At 47.7% G+C, this 14,818-nt stretch overlaps 1 long non-coding RNA gene across 1 annotated transcript; it reads right to left on the reverse strand.

Moving 5' to 3' along the window:
* Positions 1-435: 435 nt before the first annotated feature.
* LOC309852269 lies at positions 436-14,288 on the reverse strand. Its single transcript, XR_014305144.1, has 3 exons — positions 13,854-14,288; positions 1,556-1,724; positions 436-703 (listed from the first exon to the last, which is right to left on the reverse strand). It is a non-coding gene; the product is annotated as an uncharacterized lncRNA (long non-coding RNA).
* Between the last annotated feature and the right edge of the window lie 530 nt (positions 14,289-14,818).

A 14,818-nucleotide genomic window follows, 5' to 3' on the forward strand; every position in this document is an offset into this window, starting at 1 on the left:
AGGCGTGGTTTGCCAGCAGCGCCCGGTGTCCCCGATCTGTGCCTTCATGTTCACACAGTGTTGTCCCTGTGTGTGCACCTGTCTCCATGTCCAGATTTTCCCCTTTTCATAAGGACAACAGTTCTACTGGGTTAGGGCCCACTCTGCTAACTTCTACTTTAGGTAGACTTCTTTTGGGAAGATCCTATTTCCAAATAAGCTTACCTTCTGAGGTACTTGGCCTGAGGGTTTCAACATGTGAGTTTTGGAGGACATGAAAGCCTTAACCAGTAAATGGGTGGAGACTGGAGGGAAAGGACGGGCGTGCATCGTTAAAGCTCAAGTGTGCAGCTTACCAAACCAAGTAACTCCAAACCCTTCAGCTTTCGTAATCTTTGTTTCCTTAACTTTAAATAGGTCTTGTCATAACAAAACATATAGCCGGAAGCTCAGCAACTCCTTCAGGTTTACTTCCTTTTTTTTTTTTTTTCTGTTCAATTCAATTAAAATTGATTTTTTTTTTCAGGAAAAACATTAATTTTTTAAAAATGGTTTTAAATTCAAAGCAAGGAAGCAGATCCACAAGAGATCATTCCAGCACTGTCTGAGAGTGTCACAGGAGAGCAGGGGTTGTCCATCCCCAGGTGGGATTGGGGGCCGCCGTGCAGCAATGTCTGGAAACATTTCTGACTCTCGTGACTTGCGGAATGGGTGCTCCTGGCATCTAATTGGTAGAGACGAGGGAGGCTGAAAACATCTTACAATACAACTTGGAAACTTCTCCCCTCTTCCCACCAAGCATTATCCAGTCCGAAAATGTCAACAGAGCCAAGGTTGAAAATTCCTGCTCCGTCAGGATGGATATCAAACTGTCAGAAAGGAGGGAAATTGCAGCTTAGTCCAAACACCTCCCAGGATTTATTCAAATGTGACATCTTGTGCTATGTTTCTTAAAGGAATTCGTGCATGAAAAAGCTGTGCAAGTAGGGTGCCGTTTGTCCTAAAGGAGTCCTCTTTAATGGGGACATTTTAGGCACCATTGCAAGCAAATGGGGGAGAATACTTGGGGCAGGGAGAATTTTTGGGGTGACTCCAAGCATTACCAGTGGGCAGACCACAGGCTTAGAGTTCTGATGCATGCTTTATGTGCAAACTTGACTGAGAAACCTTACTCTCACGGTTGCCCCCTCTTTTTTCCAGACCCCATGTCCCCCAGACTTGTGAAGCATCTATACCACCTACGAGTTCCTGAAGCCTCCCGTTTGCTCACCTCATCCTAAGAAGTGTCCCCCCACCAACCCCAGCCCGCCTCCCTCCTTGGGACTTGGCTCCAAGTCCCCTCGCCTGGAACTGCCCCCACTTGGCCATCTTTCTTGAGTGCCTTTGAAGATTTCCGGCTTCTCCAGTCCGGAAGCCACACACAGGGTCAGGCATTTGAGCCCGCTAATCACTCTGTTCTGCCAGGGCCTGAGTGCCACGAAGCCTCTTTTCATGCCTATTTAAAGCCTCCGAGGGGCTTTCAAGTGCTCTTTGATAAATCATAGTAAGTGTTATTCCGGCCACTCCAGCGACGTACCTGCTCAAGCCCCCACCCGGCGTCAGGCAGCTGCTCCCCATCATGGCATCTCGCTGGCGACAGTAATTCATTCCACTCGAGCTGACGAGCTTCGTTCCCATTTATTTGCACATTATGAGCTCTGTCACTCCACTTACCCTCTCAACAGTAAATGGTTTGAAAAATGCAACTGTAACAAATATTCGGGAGAAAAGAGAGAAGGGGAAGGGAGGGAAATCAAACCTCTGAGTTCAGAGTCCAAAAACCCCCAGATAATGAATAAATAATGCTCTTGAATTATCTCAATCAGCGACAGCATCAGGATGCCACAGATACTTTCAAGTTTTCCTGGAAAATAAATTTCCTTCTCTCTCTGCTCTCAGGTCTGTCTTGTCCAAAAGAAGGTCTACATCAAATATCATTCTCAGGCTAGGAAAATAATTAAGCTGTGGTGTCTGCTTTTGTCTTTGAAATCAGAGGAGCCTGGGTTGTTTTCTCCTTTGCCTGTTGAAAACCGGGACCCACTCTTTAGCCACTCGTCCTGTTGTGATGATTAGAATGACCTTCAAAGATACTGAGGCAGCTCAGAAAGGTAATGCCTCTTTTCCTAGGTCTCAAAGCTTATATAAACTGAGACTTGAAACAGTGTCTTCTAAAATCACAGAGTGACTCGGTTCATGCTAGTGTATATAACACGATCGTAAGTAGTATAGAAAGTTGCCCCTTTCCCTGTAGCTAGGATGTGGCTTGGCTTACTTATGGTGTCTTATATGAAGAGCAGATGCCTCTTTCTCTGAGCAGATACAGCCCCAGGCTAGGTCACATGGTTTGATGTGCAGTGTGTGGGCTGAGTTTAGCTTTGCTCATGCCCTCATGCTGGAAGTCTTTGTGCAGTGCACAACCTGCACAACCATACATGACAGCCTGCCATGACAATCTGAGAAAGTCTACTCCCTGTGGAATGTGGGGAGTCGGCACCAGCATAGTCAAGGCCATATCTAGGCTCTATCTAGCAAGCTGGCAGCATTTGCTAAAATCAAAAGCTGAAGCAGGATGAGAGTGAAGCTATAGAATGGTAGGGCTTGGCTCCGGAGGGTTTTCTGCACCCAGACTGCAGTGGGAAGAACAGATCCAGGTGAGGGATTCAGGTCTGAGGGTGAGCAGGCAGAGTGTGCCTGGTGCTGGGGATAGGCCAGCCATGTAGAGGGGGCTTGTGGGGCTGGAAGCAGGGCCCATCTCTGGAGCCATGGCAACTGTCGGAAGGCTAGGGTTTGGCAGCAGATGTGGGGTGATGTCATGACTAAATCATTGTTTGAACCCTATTGCTCTATCACACTCATGCTACCAGGGAAACTCTGATCTAGTCTAAGGCCCAAGTCCCACCCTCAATCCCTAGTGTTGAGTGTGAGTCCACACTCAGTATAGTGACCCTCCAAAGGGGGCGGAGGGCTACCGCATCTGGGAGGCCTGGGGGGAGATTTGGAGGACTCCAGGGACATCCTGGCTATGGGATCGGCTGAGGCTGAAGACAACTGGTCCCACCTGTCCCTGTTTCCCTCATACCAGGTTTCCGAGACCTATCATCAGTGGACTAACTGTGGCTTTGTCTCTTGCTAGCTATGTGACCTTGACAACTTATGCCCTGTGAGACTCAGGCTCCTCATCTGTAAAATGGGTTAATACCATTCCCGTGATAAGTCACTGTAATGTTTAAGTGAGAAAATGTGCTTTGTAAAGTGTCCACAATGGGACATCATCAGTAGAAGCCTAACAAACAGTATTATTAATATGATCATCTTCATCATTATCAGTGCAGCAGGAACATTCTGAAGCTTGTCCCATCCCTTCCTAACTCTCTTGAGTCTCATCATCCTGCCTCTTCCTCTCTCATTTGCTGGTTATCCATTATCCCCTGGGACTCCTGGGTGGCTTTTAGAAACACAAAACATTGTTGGGTAGGCAGAGAAAATACCTTTCTCCATTTTCCATAGGTTACTTTAATTTCTATTTCAAGCACCATTCCCCTGGGCAGGTGCAGGAGCTGATCTTGGTCACGTTAAAATCCCGTTCTCTGCTTTCGTGTGGACAGGTCTGGGCGGGGGGGGGGGGGAGGGGGGGGTTGCAGGGCTCAGCAGTCCACAGAGGTGCCTGCTGTGATTTGGGGTCAGATGCTGGGGGTTCCTTGTTCTATAGTGTCCCCCCTTTACCTTTCTTCAAGTTATCATTATCAAATGTGAAAAGGTTGAATACAAACTTACATCTAAATGTCCCTGGAAGGCTTTTAGGAAAGGTTTTTTTCTCATCTTACTAAAAGAGAAGAGCATCCCAACAATGGCCTCTCTCACATTCTCTTGCCCTTGCAAGTAACTTTGGATGCTGTAGTGTGGAGATGTGATGGTTGGTTGGGGCTGCTGCAGCCAATCTGTAGCCATGAGGAAAAGACCAAGAGCATCACATAGAAGCTGGCCTACAGCCCTGACACTACTGAGCTGCCAAACCAATACCCCAGAGAGGGCACAAGTCAACAGATCATCGATGAGTTCATTCAGTTGGGCAAGACCAGTCTTCTGGGGTCAACAAGCATGTGTTGATGGGTGCTGGGTGCTGAGGACTGTGTGAGGCCCAGAGATAAGACAGAAAGACCGTCACAATTGCTTCCCTCCATCACAACATCTACGCACTTAAGGGCATCTTACACTTGTGAACTTCTCTCCAGCGGTCTCCCGGGGCTGGGTTCCAGGCTCAAAAATCTCATGGCTTGTCCTGGGGCAGCTTGTTAAAGTCATTCTGACCTCAGTTTCCACTTGCAGGAAATGAGAACAGTTGTACCCTCTCCTAGGGCTCCTCTGAGATGATGGCTGTGAGAGCTGAGCACACATTAACAGTTTCTGAGATGTTTATGACTTGACTACTGCAATTATTGATAAATACCACTGCCCTGAAGTCAAGAGGCCATTGCTGGAACCCTCTTACTAGACACGACAAGTGTCCTGGGACTGGGCTCCCATCTGGCCTTCCACCGTCTCCATACCCACGTGGACCTGTCTGGAAGGCTGGGTGACCTCACACAGGGACTCCATTTCCTCGCGATGGAGACCCCGAAGAGAAATTAATTCTCGCCATTCGGGGCCCTCCTCTTTATTACCTATTCATCAAAAATTGCCCAGCGTTTGTGCATTTTTCATTACAAGAGTCAACATTTGCCACGTTAATAAAGCAAGGGGCTGCTTTTCTCCTCTCAGAAATAGAATATGTAACGACACGGCCCCTTTGATGTTTCTCAGCCAATACAATATGTATCTGAATGAGGATGAAAGCCATCCTGTTAGGGCCGGGCTGCGGAGGCGGGCGCGGTGGTGGAGTGGGGCCGGGGCGGGGGTGCAGCAGGTGTCTTCTGGAAGAAGCACAGCGAGGCCTGAAGTGATGACGTCCAGAGGCTTCAGAGAGGGTCTGGGATGCCTGAGCAGGGTATTGAAGCAAGGTTCCTGGGCCAAGGGCAGCAGTGGGGGTTAGTGCCAGGGTCAGGCTTCTGCTCTAAATCAAGAAGGGCCTGGGAGCTGGGCCCCAGGGCAGGGAGGGCAGTCACGGGCCTGGGTCTGGCTCCTGGTGGCTCCTGCCTGTCTCTCAACAGGGTCGTTGTAAAGGTGCCTCATCCTCTTTGTCTAGAAGATTGCAAATGCCTATAAGGACCGTGGACTGTCAAGGTGGAAGGCAGATGCCTGATGGGCCAAGAGCCCATGGGCAAGTGAGAGGAGATGGAGTCCTGGTCTGACTGAGTTCAGGCCTCTGGAGGAGAGTCTCTTCACCATGTGAAGCCTCAGTTGTCTCATCTATAAAATGGAGCTCCTGTTAGCCACTGACCCTTACTACTGATGTACAAGGGCCACTCGAGGTAATGTGTGTGCAAGAGGCCGGGGGCGTGCTGGAGCGAGGATATGGGCGCCAGGGTTGCCTCTCTGCCCCTGAGCTTGGTGCCAGTTGCTGGACGGTGACCGAAGACAGCAGCGGCCCTTTCCCCACACGGCTGCTGTGAGGAGTTCGAGAGCGTCTCTACACAAACTTGCCAGAACCCTTCCAGACCCTAGGTCCACCCCTGCTCTCAGGGGTTCCCTCAGTGTGGGGGATAAAGACAAAGAACAGATGCCGTGGGTCGAGTGACCAGATGACCCCCCCATTACATCTATTGTCCCAGCACAATGACTAAAACCCTTTTTGCATTCAATGTCGTCTTGTTTGGAAAACTAATTCTAATTCATCTTCACTCTGAAGAAAACTAAAGACATCAGTGAGTAAAAGAGTGACTGGGGGGATCATCATTAATGGACCAGAATGGCCACTCAGAGGATATGACGTTTTCATGAAGACCTAAGCGGTGGGGAAGGAGTTAGTCATGTGACAGTCAGGTGAATGAGCATTAGGTGAACAGCAAAGGCAAAGGTCCTGAGGCAGCACCAAGCATTGGGTATTGGAAGAACGGGTGGCCTAATCATATAACTGAGTAGAGGAGAGAGCGGTGCCAAAGGAGGGTTCAGGGACAGGCAGGGCCAGATCACAGAAAGCCTGGTGGGCTTAGGAATAAAAATCTTAAATTTTGTCTTGTAGGTCAGAGGTCAGCAAGTTTTTCTATGTCAAAAGGTGTACAGGGAATAGTTTAGACCCTGTAGGCTATGAGCTCTCTGTTGTACATGCTTGACAGTTATGCTTATTCAGTAGCCATAGTCCATATGCAAACAAATGGAGGATGCTGTGTTCCAATAAAACTTTATTGACAAGAACAGTGAGCAGGGCTGGAGTTGACCCCAGGCCGTAATTTGCCAACACTACACTAAGTAATGGGAAGCCATGGGTGGATTTTAAGCAATGGCTTGACCATGGCGTGACCCGATCTGATTTGCATTGCTAAAAGAATCTCTTTAGTTGCTATGGAGACAATGGATGGCAGCAGGTCAGGAAGAATATCTGTAGTAAAAAAACAAATGCAGATGTCCCGGTAATTGTTGGTGGTGTCTCAGACTCGGGAGCTAGCAGAGGAGAGAAGTGACAGTTTGGGGACCTGTTTGGAAGGGAAGCATTCCAGAAGGGTTCTTTATAAAAACTGTGAAATGCGGGCCAAACATAAGGCTGATCACGAGCTCTGTCCTTTGTGTCTTTCTGCTCGTCAAAGGGCTGGCTAGCCTGGCCGTCACCAGGACCACGCAGTTGGCTTTGCAGAAATCACCTCCTTGGTTCAAATCCCTTACAAAAGCCCAGGCTGCAATTATAAAGCTTCATGGCTATCCAGCATCCATAAAAGAGGTAATTTTAATATTTGGTTCAACTTCAAAGCAGTAACTTAGAATTATATATACCCCATTAAAATATAATGTTTTCCCCCAAAACTAATCAAATGGCTAAATCAATTGTTGGTGGATTGCCAGTGGCCTGAGGATCAATGGGAATGGAAAATGTATTCTATATTTTCCTTGTTACATAGAGTTAGAAGGCATATTTTATTAATGCTCATCCTTTAGAGACCAGATTTGTGCATTCGCTAAAATAAACACTACAATCTTGAGGGCTTGCTTGGATGGAGTGAGCAGAAGTGTAAGGGCAGAGAATACTTTGCAAGGAGGCAGCCACCCCAGAGCCCTGGTGGGGTGATGGGAAGTGCTGGGGGCTGGGATCTGGGAAACGTGGGTCTTGCATCTATGACTCATGTGTTCGATGACTTTGCAATATGTCCTTTTTCTTCTTAGTCTCTCCATTTGTCAAAGGAGGAATTTGGGCACGGTCAATGAAGATAAACAGGTTTTGTGTTCATTTAACTCAATCAGTAGGTACTGGGTGGAGCCTTGCATGGGGAAGGATTCTGAAACCATGGCAGGGCTCAGAGGGAGGGAGTGCTGCAGTTGATTAGTAATGTCTGCCATGAGCATGGATTAAGCACCCTGACAGCTAGTCATTTGTGATTCTGGAGTAAATGTATTCTAAAGTCCCTTCTATTTCTCGCAGGTTGACTAAAGTTTTAGTAGTCTGAGTGGATTGTCTCCTTTCTGACTTGTAGGATCTCAGGCTTTCCATAAATGGCTTCTCACCCTTCCCTGTGGCTAGCTTTGGCTGGACCAGGACTCCTCCAAGGATAAGAGATTCCGTGCTCCAAGTTCTATATGTCAATTGCGAAATATCAATAATGCTACTTTGCACCAGGAACTGTGGATTCAAATGTCCATAGGCCATGGGAACAGCTTCATGTGAGCAGGGACAATGCAGAAGGACATTCTTTTTTTAAGGGACAGACAAGGAACATAAAGCATGAAGGCCACCGGTGTCCCCTTGAGTTTTCTATCCACGCCAGGGAGCAGCTAATCAGGAAAGTAGGACACTCCCCTTATCTCCTGAGCCTTTCCCTTTCCTTGATGAGCTATCACAATGGCGATGGACCCAGGCAACAAAGAAACTGATAGGAAAACTGGAGGGAAGGGATCCCTAGGTTGAGGTTGGTGGGTGGGGGCGGGAAAGTGGTTCAGTAAAAGGGGCTTTGGAGCTCAGCGTACTGAGATGGAACAGGCATGTTGGGGGCACTGCCCTTGCAATGTTTTCCACTCAAGTTTCTGGGTCCTGGGAAACAGAGGGTCTGTTTGAACAGCTCTGGGCTACATGCTCTCTTCTTCATAGGGGACCACAAAGGACTTGATTTACAGACCCACAGAGTGGAGGAGAGAGAATATCCAAAAAGAGGACAGAAGAAGAGGAAAATGGATGTCGGGCAGTGGAGACCAGAACATACGTGGAGTCAGAGCCTTGCAAAGGTAGCCAGTAGGAGCCTCCCCCAGCCTGGACTGGGGGCCAGCATAGCCTCCTCCATTCTGCTCCTTCCTGATGGCAGAAGCTGGCTCTCCAGCCCGAGCTGTGGTGCCAACTTCCTGCAGCTGCCATGACACGTTACAATGAACGGATGGCTTATAACAAGGGAAATATATCTTCTCACTGTCCTGGAGGCCAGAGGTCCAAACTGAAGGCTTACATGCTCTTGTGACCCCAGGGGAGTACCCATTCTTTGCCTCCTCCAACTTCTTTTGACGTTTCTTGACGTTTCTTTGGTCTGTCTTCTCCTCTCCTATTTGTGTCAAGGCTCACTCTGCCTTTTGGGGATACAGACACTTGTTGTCAGCCTCAGGGCCCAGCCAGATTTTCCAGGAGGACCCTTTTCTCTCAAGATTTTTACTTCATTTTATCTACAAAGGCTCTATTTCCAAATAGAGTCCCATTCTCAGGTTCTAGAGACTAGGACGTGTACATAACTCCTGGGGGGCCACCATTCAGCCCACTACACGGACACCGACATCGTTCTTTCCTGTGATCTGTCTCTTTCTCCCAGGATGCCAGGGATGGAGGGCATTCTTTCCTTTTCCTCAAATTCCTTTTATGCATTTTCTGTTTAAGGATTCACATGTTTTGCTGGAGTTTACACATGGTCAGAATTCCTATTATGGGCTGGGCATTTTTACATGCAAGATTGATTTTGATCCTTGCTGCAAGTCTTCAGGAGGAGAAGGGATCCCTGTTCTCCTCCCTGTAGCTTCCGAGGGGACATGAAGTGGGATGGAGCTGGATTTGCACCCAGGCCATTCTGGCTGCAAGCTTTCCACTGTCACCAACTTCTGTTTCACTTAACCCTTTTGGCCATGTCTCTAAGAAACTTGAAGGAAATCCCTGAAGACTGGATAAAGGGATCTTATGAGTGGCCCTCCTTGATGTCACATCTGAGATTGACCCTCCCTCCCAAAAAATGGCCCACATTTGTAGGTTGACCTGAAGCCTGTGAAGTCTCTCCCTCTTGCAGTGTGTTCAAGGGCATTATTCCAGGGCTGCCTGCCCTGCTGAGAGGTCATCCCAGGTTCCCCTGGAAGGTCCTTGGGGCCAACAAATGCATTTCTTGGCCATCCCCCAGAGTTTATCGGGAAAAGTGGGAGCCTAGCACCTCTAGTGAAGGCTGGCCCTCCTCCCATTCCTGAGGGGCTGACCATCAACCTTTCAGTGCAAAAGAACTGAATTGCATGTCCCCATCTCCCCCTCGGTGCTGAAACTAGGACCCCCGATTAAACCCTGGGCATGGATTTATGGCTCTGGGTTGTGCAATTACCCCCATAAAAGGAGCTGTCTTACTAGTTACTGCATTCGAAGACTTCGGGGGACTGTGGGACTGTGAGCCCCATAGATGGTGGAAGGAGAAAATGCTGAGTGTGCAAAGCCAAAAGATCTTTCTGGAATTGGAATTTGCCCAACACTGAGTCAGTGGCTTCCCTTAGGCCTTGGAACTGTCTTTTGTTTGCTTATAGAGTTAAACCTTTTTGTATTCCAGATAGGGAAACTGAGACCCAAGGAAGGACAGAGATCTTGCCAAAGCCCCATGGAACTCACACGTCCTGGCTCCCTTCCTGGGAGCTTCCCCCCGACACCCAAGTGCTCTGTGCCAGGTGGGCAAGAGCCTACGCAGACAGCCGGGGAAAGGAGCCTACCAATTAGTCTGGGAAAGTGACAAGCACATGAAAAATGACCCAGAAAAGAAACCTAGACATTTCACAAGGAAAATTACACTTCCTCACAACCTCAAAAGCTTCCCCATAAAGTCTCCTGGCAAAGCATCTTTGAGAACACACGACATGTTGGGATTCCTTCACAGGCTACGTTTAAGTGTTTTCACCTGGGGAAAAGTTTTGTGTTTTTCCACTTGAAAAATAAGAAAGATCAGCCCTAATGGCGCAAAGAAAATGCCTCCTTAGAAGAAGGGCAGGTGTGTTTGCGGAGAAACGTTCACTCCCCCGTTCATTCTCCCTGTCATTCATTTGGTAAGCATTTCCTGAGTCTTACCGCGCCTGCTAAGTGCTAAAGATACAGCCGTGAACGAGGACACAGCCTCAGCGCTAAGGATGGGATAAACGAGTGATGGGGGCGATGATCACGGCCCCCATATTCAGCTTGTAGTAAAAGCGCTCCGCCCTTGCCATGCTCCTTCGTTGAGGATCTCACCGTATCTTCGCAACAAGCCTGCGAGGCAGGACCCTATGAGCTCCTCTTCTGGATAAACCCACCGAGGCACGGGGGTGTTCAGGAAAGTTCCAAAGATACTCATTTAGAACTGATGGAGCCAGGATTTGGCTCAGCCCCTCTGGTCCGAGGAGGAAGACAGACGATAAACAACTTGCCTCTAAAAATAAATACATTATTACAAGCTGTGATGACTTCTCCAAAAGACGGGGAGAACTATTTCGAGAGAATGTAAGGGGAGGACCTCCTTGGGTAGGATTTTTTGGGAAAGCTTGAAGGACAAGTGGGAGATCAGCAGAGAGGATAGGAAGAGGGTATTTTGTGTGTTTGTTTGTTTGTTTGTTTTTAAGAAAGCTGAAATCCTTTCTTTCCAGTGGAATTCCACTCAACATTCCAAATAATAATATAGGACAGGAGCAGAGCTCTAATATTCTACTTTTCACCCCTCCTCTGGTATCCATTCCTGGATACGCGCAGAATCTCTTCTCGTGGATTATTGGGCTCTGCTGGGCGTGACCTCATCTAAAATGCCCACGCCCGTGGTGCTGCCTATGCTCATTGTGGCCCATACCCCTTCCAAAGAGGATCTGCTCCTACCCCAGCCAACTTGCTAAAATCAGATGCCTGTGCTCCCCCAGGATGACTGGCCTCTGTTCCAAGATTGGCCTGGCCATAGGCTGCCTATTGGACTCTTGCACCTGGAAATAGCCATGAGGAAGGAGGGCCAGAACTCCATCTGTGCACACCGAGGGGAGGGAGACTCGGAGCCAGAGTCACCATCAGGAGGGGTGCAACATGAGACTAGGAGGGCACTGGGTTGGGGAGAGCCTGAGAGCAAGAAGAAGCCCAGCGAAGTTTCCCTTCAGAACTGCTCCTGACACCACAGAGTCAATGTCAAGTTGTTAAATAAAGCCCTTTTCCCCAGGGTAACTACTGGCCACTTCCCCTTCGCTCACTACTGTATCGATGAGAAAGGCCCGCAGAGGTCAGAAAGGGGCTTGTTTAGGAAACTGCCCTGGTTAGTACTGCATATGTGTTGGGCACTTTTCTATTAGTTCATTCTAGAACAGCCTATGAGGCAGATACCATCAGTCACCCCCATTTCACAGGTAAGGAAACTGAGGCACACAGTGTCATGTGACTTGCCTTAGATGGCACGCAAAAATGAGTGACGACTTAGGATTTGACCCTGCGTCGTCAGTCTAAGGGAGGATGAACTGAACCACTCTGTTATTCTATCAGCTAATTGAAATCAGCCAGAAAAAGCAATGAACAAGAGATACAAAGAGTCCGTTCATAAGAGACTCAAAAATAGTAAACGGCCCGACAAGAAATGGGCCGGAGCTTCACAAAGAATATGAGACTTTCCCAAGACACAAAAGGCTTGATTGATCTGTATGTAATGCTCCTGGATGGAAAGCTTTAGTACTTGTCCGTCTTGCCTACCGTGATTTAGACATTTAAAACAACTTAAGTCCCGAAGGTATTTTTTGAGGAACCTGATCATTCGATCATACGATCTTAAGGTGCACCTGGGAGAGAAGAACCAAGACGTTTTTGAGAAAAGGATCATCATTAAGCAGGAATTTGTTCCTTACCACATTTGGGGGCATATAACAAAGCCATGGTAATTAAAACAGTGTGACACCAGCTTTTGAATCACAGAAAGAGAAGCTATATACAATTACGTATTTGCTACGTGATAAAGGAGGTGTTTCATATAAGTGAAGAAAAATATATCATACTAAAATTAATTCCAAATGCATTTAATATTTCCTTGTAGAAAATGAAACTGATCTCCTCCCAAAAATGCATAACCTGAATTTAATCAAAGGGGAACATCAAACAAATCCGAATGAGGGCCTTCTACAAAATGATTGGCCTGAAATCTTCTATCTGTCAGCAGCCAAACAGGCAGGGGGAGCAGAGTGAATTCTCAGAACTGGGGAAAAGGACCCAGAGGTGTGAGCAGAGCCATCTGTCTGAGACAGAGGGAGGGATGGATGTTTTGGGAGATGGTGATGCCCCATGAGTGGACCCTAAAAGGAAAGTTCTGGAAATATGGCTTGTGCCACTGACAAGAGGCTCTGCTCTTTGTCTCCCTTGGTTTTCTGAACTCTTCTCAAGTGATTGCTGATACATCCATTAATGGAATACTGTGTCAGCTCAGAAAAACCTACTTGTGAAGAACTTCTAATCACATCAGAAAAGACTTTAAATCAAATGTCAAGAAAAAGCACTGTCTAGTGTTTACCATGTGCCAAGTACTATTCTAAGTCCCTTTAGAGGTTTTTCCTCACACCTACCTTTTATGGGAAGTACTATTGTTGTCCCTGCTTAAATTGGAGGAAACTGAGGCAGGATACATGAGGTAAAGTGTCCCCACTAAAGTCACATGCTTGTATAAACAAGGGCTGGGATTTTGCATTAGGGAGTTAACCCCCAGAAACTGCACTCTTCACTGCCTGGCTCCCTGCCTGTGTATAAAACCAATAACATGACCAATAACAAGATGGAAAGGATGCTCGGAAGTTAAGATTACAGGTATTTGTTTTCTGGTTGAATTTGTTCTTTGCTGGACTTCTAGAACATTCATTGGTAAGTCAGCATTATTATTATTATTTAAGATTTTATTTATTTGACAAACAGAGATCACAAATAGGCAGAGAGGCAGGCAAAGACAGAGAGAGGAGGAAGCAGGCTCCTGCTAAGCAGAGAGCCCGATGTGGGGCTTGATCCCAGGACCCTGAGATCATGACCCGAGCTGAAAACAGAGACTTAACCCACTGAGCCACCCAGGCACCCCAAGTCAGCATTATTTTGCTATTGGAAAAAGAAAATAACTAAATGAAAAATATTTTCCCCACTTTTCTTTTTTTTTTTTTTTTTTAAAGATTTTATTTATTTATTTGACAAACAGAGATCACAAGTAGACAGAGAGGCAGGCAGAGAGAGAGAAGGAAGCAGGCTCCCGGCTGAGCAGAGAGCCCCATGCGGGGCTCAATCTCAGACCCTGAGATCATGACCTGAGCCAAAGCCAGAGGCTTTAACCCACTGAGCCACCCAGGCGCCCCTTCCCCATCTTTCTAGCTCATTCTATGAGAACCAGTTCTTGGCCACTCCCGGACCATGCTGACCTCAGTCCTCTCTGCAACCCCACACCCAGGCCCTTCCCTGCATTGCTGAAGGCTTCATTGTCGGCTAAGGGGTTGGTGGGCTAGATCCGTCTTGAGAACGTTGCAAGTTCCTCAAGAGAGTGAACACTTGAACAAGTTCAGAGGAATTAAGTTACTTGCCAGAGGGCATGCAGCAGAACTGGGGCTCCGGGTCTTCTAATTCCCAGGCGAGGCCTCCCATCTGTACTCCTAGCTGCCTCTCCTTACTTGAAATCCTTCACCTTTACATACAGTTCCCAAGATCTGTGGTGTTTATGCTTTCCTGTCTGGAATCAGTGCTTGCCTCTCATGCTTCCCAGAAGACACTGCGTGCCACCCTTGGGAGCTCAGTGGTCAAGTGAGTATCCACGTGACTACAGTCCACCTGGTGCAGACAGGAGATGTCCGTGCTGGGACCTGGGACCCATTCACATTTCTGTCATGGGCTTGCCGTGTGACCGTGAGCCAGCCACCCTGCCCTAAGACTCCACGTCCTCATGCACACAGTGGAGACGTGAAAAACCCTCCAACTGTTTTTCTGGCTCTAAAGCTCTCTCAGAGACAGTACTTCCTTCCTCCCCTGAGTAACTGGGAGGACCTACTTAGTTCACAGAGGTGGAAGTATCTGGAAAAGTCAAGAATCCCACAGTGGCTAAGAGTATAGGCTTTGAAGGCCAACAGTTCAAGGGCTCAAATCCCAGCCCCTACTTGTGGGACTCGGGGAAACTTTCTTAAGCTCTCTTCATCTCAGTTTCCTTATATCTCAAAAGGGTATAATAAAAACACCTCACCTGCATTGCTGTGAATATAAAACAATTATTAATTAAAGTAACGCCTGGCGCCAAGAAGTACTTAATAAATATTAGCTCTGTGCCAGGAGCCACTGTTATTATAAAAGCCTCTGTTCTTGAGGAATTTCTAAACACATGGGGAGACAAGAAGTGCTCCAAAGTACAGTCTGGGGACAATAGGATTGTATGGCATTCAGCGTGACTTTGAGAGTGTGACACGCAGGCAGTCAGAGCCATAGGAAGCAGAGAATGGTGCCCTGGAAGGGTTGGCAGGGTTTCTCTGAGGAGGATATTGATGGGGATGATTTGGC

This window comes from Mustela nivalis (assembly GCF_964662115.1).
Source record: "Mustela nivalis genome assembly, chromosome: 18".
Lineage (NCBI taxonomy): Eukaryota > Metazoa > Chordata > Mammalia > Carnivora > Mustelidae > Mustela > Mustela nivalis.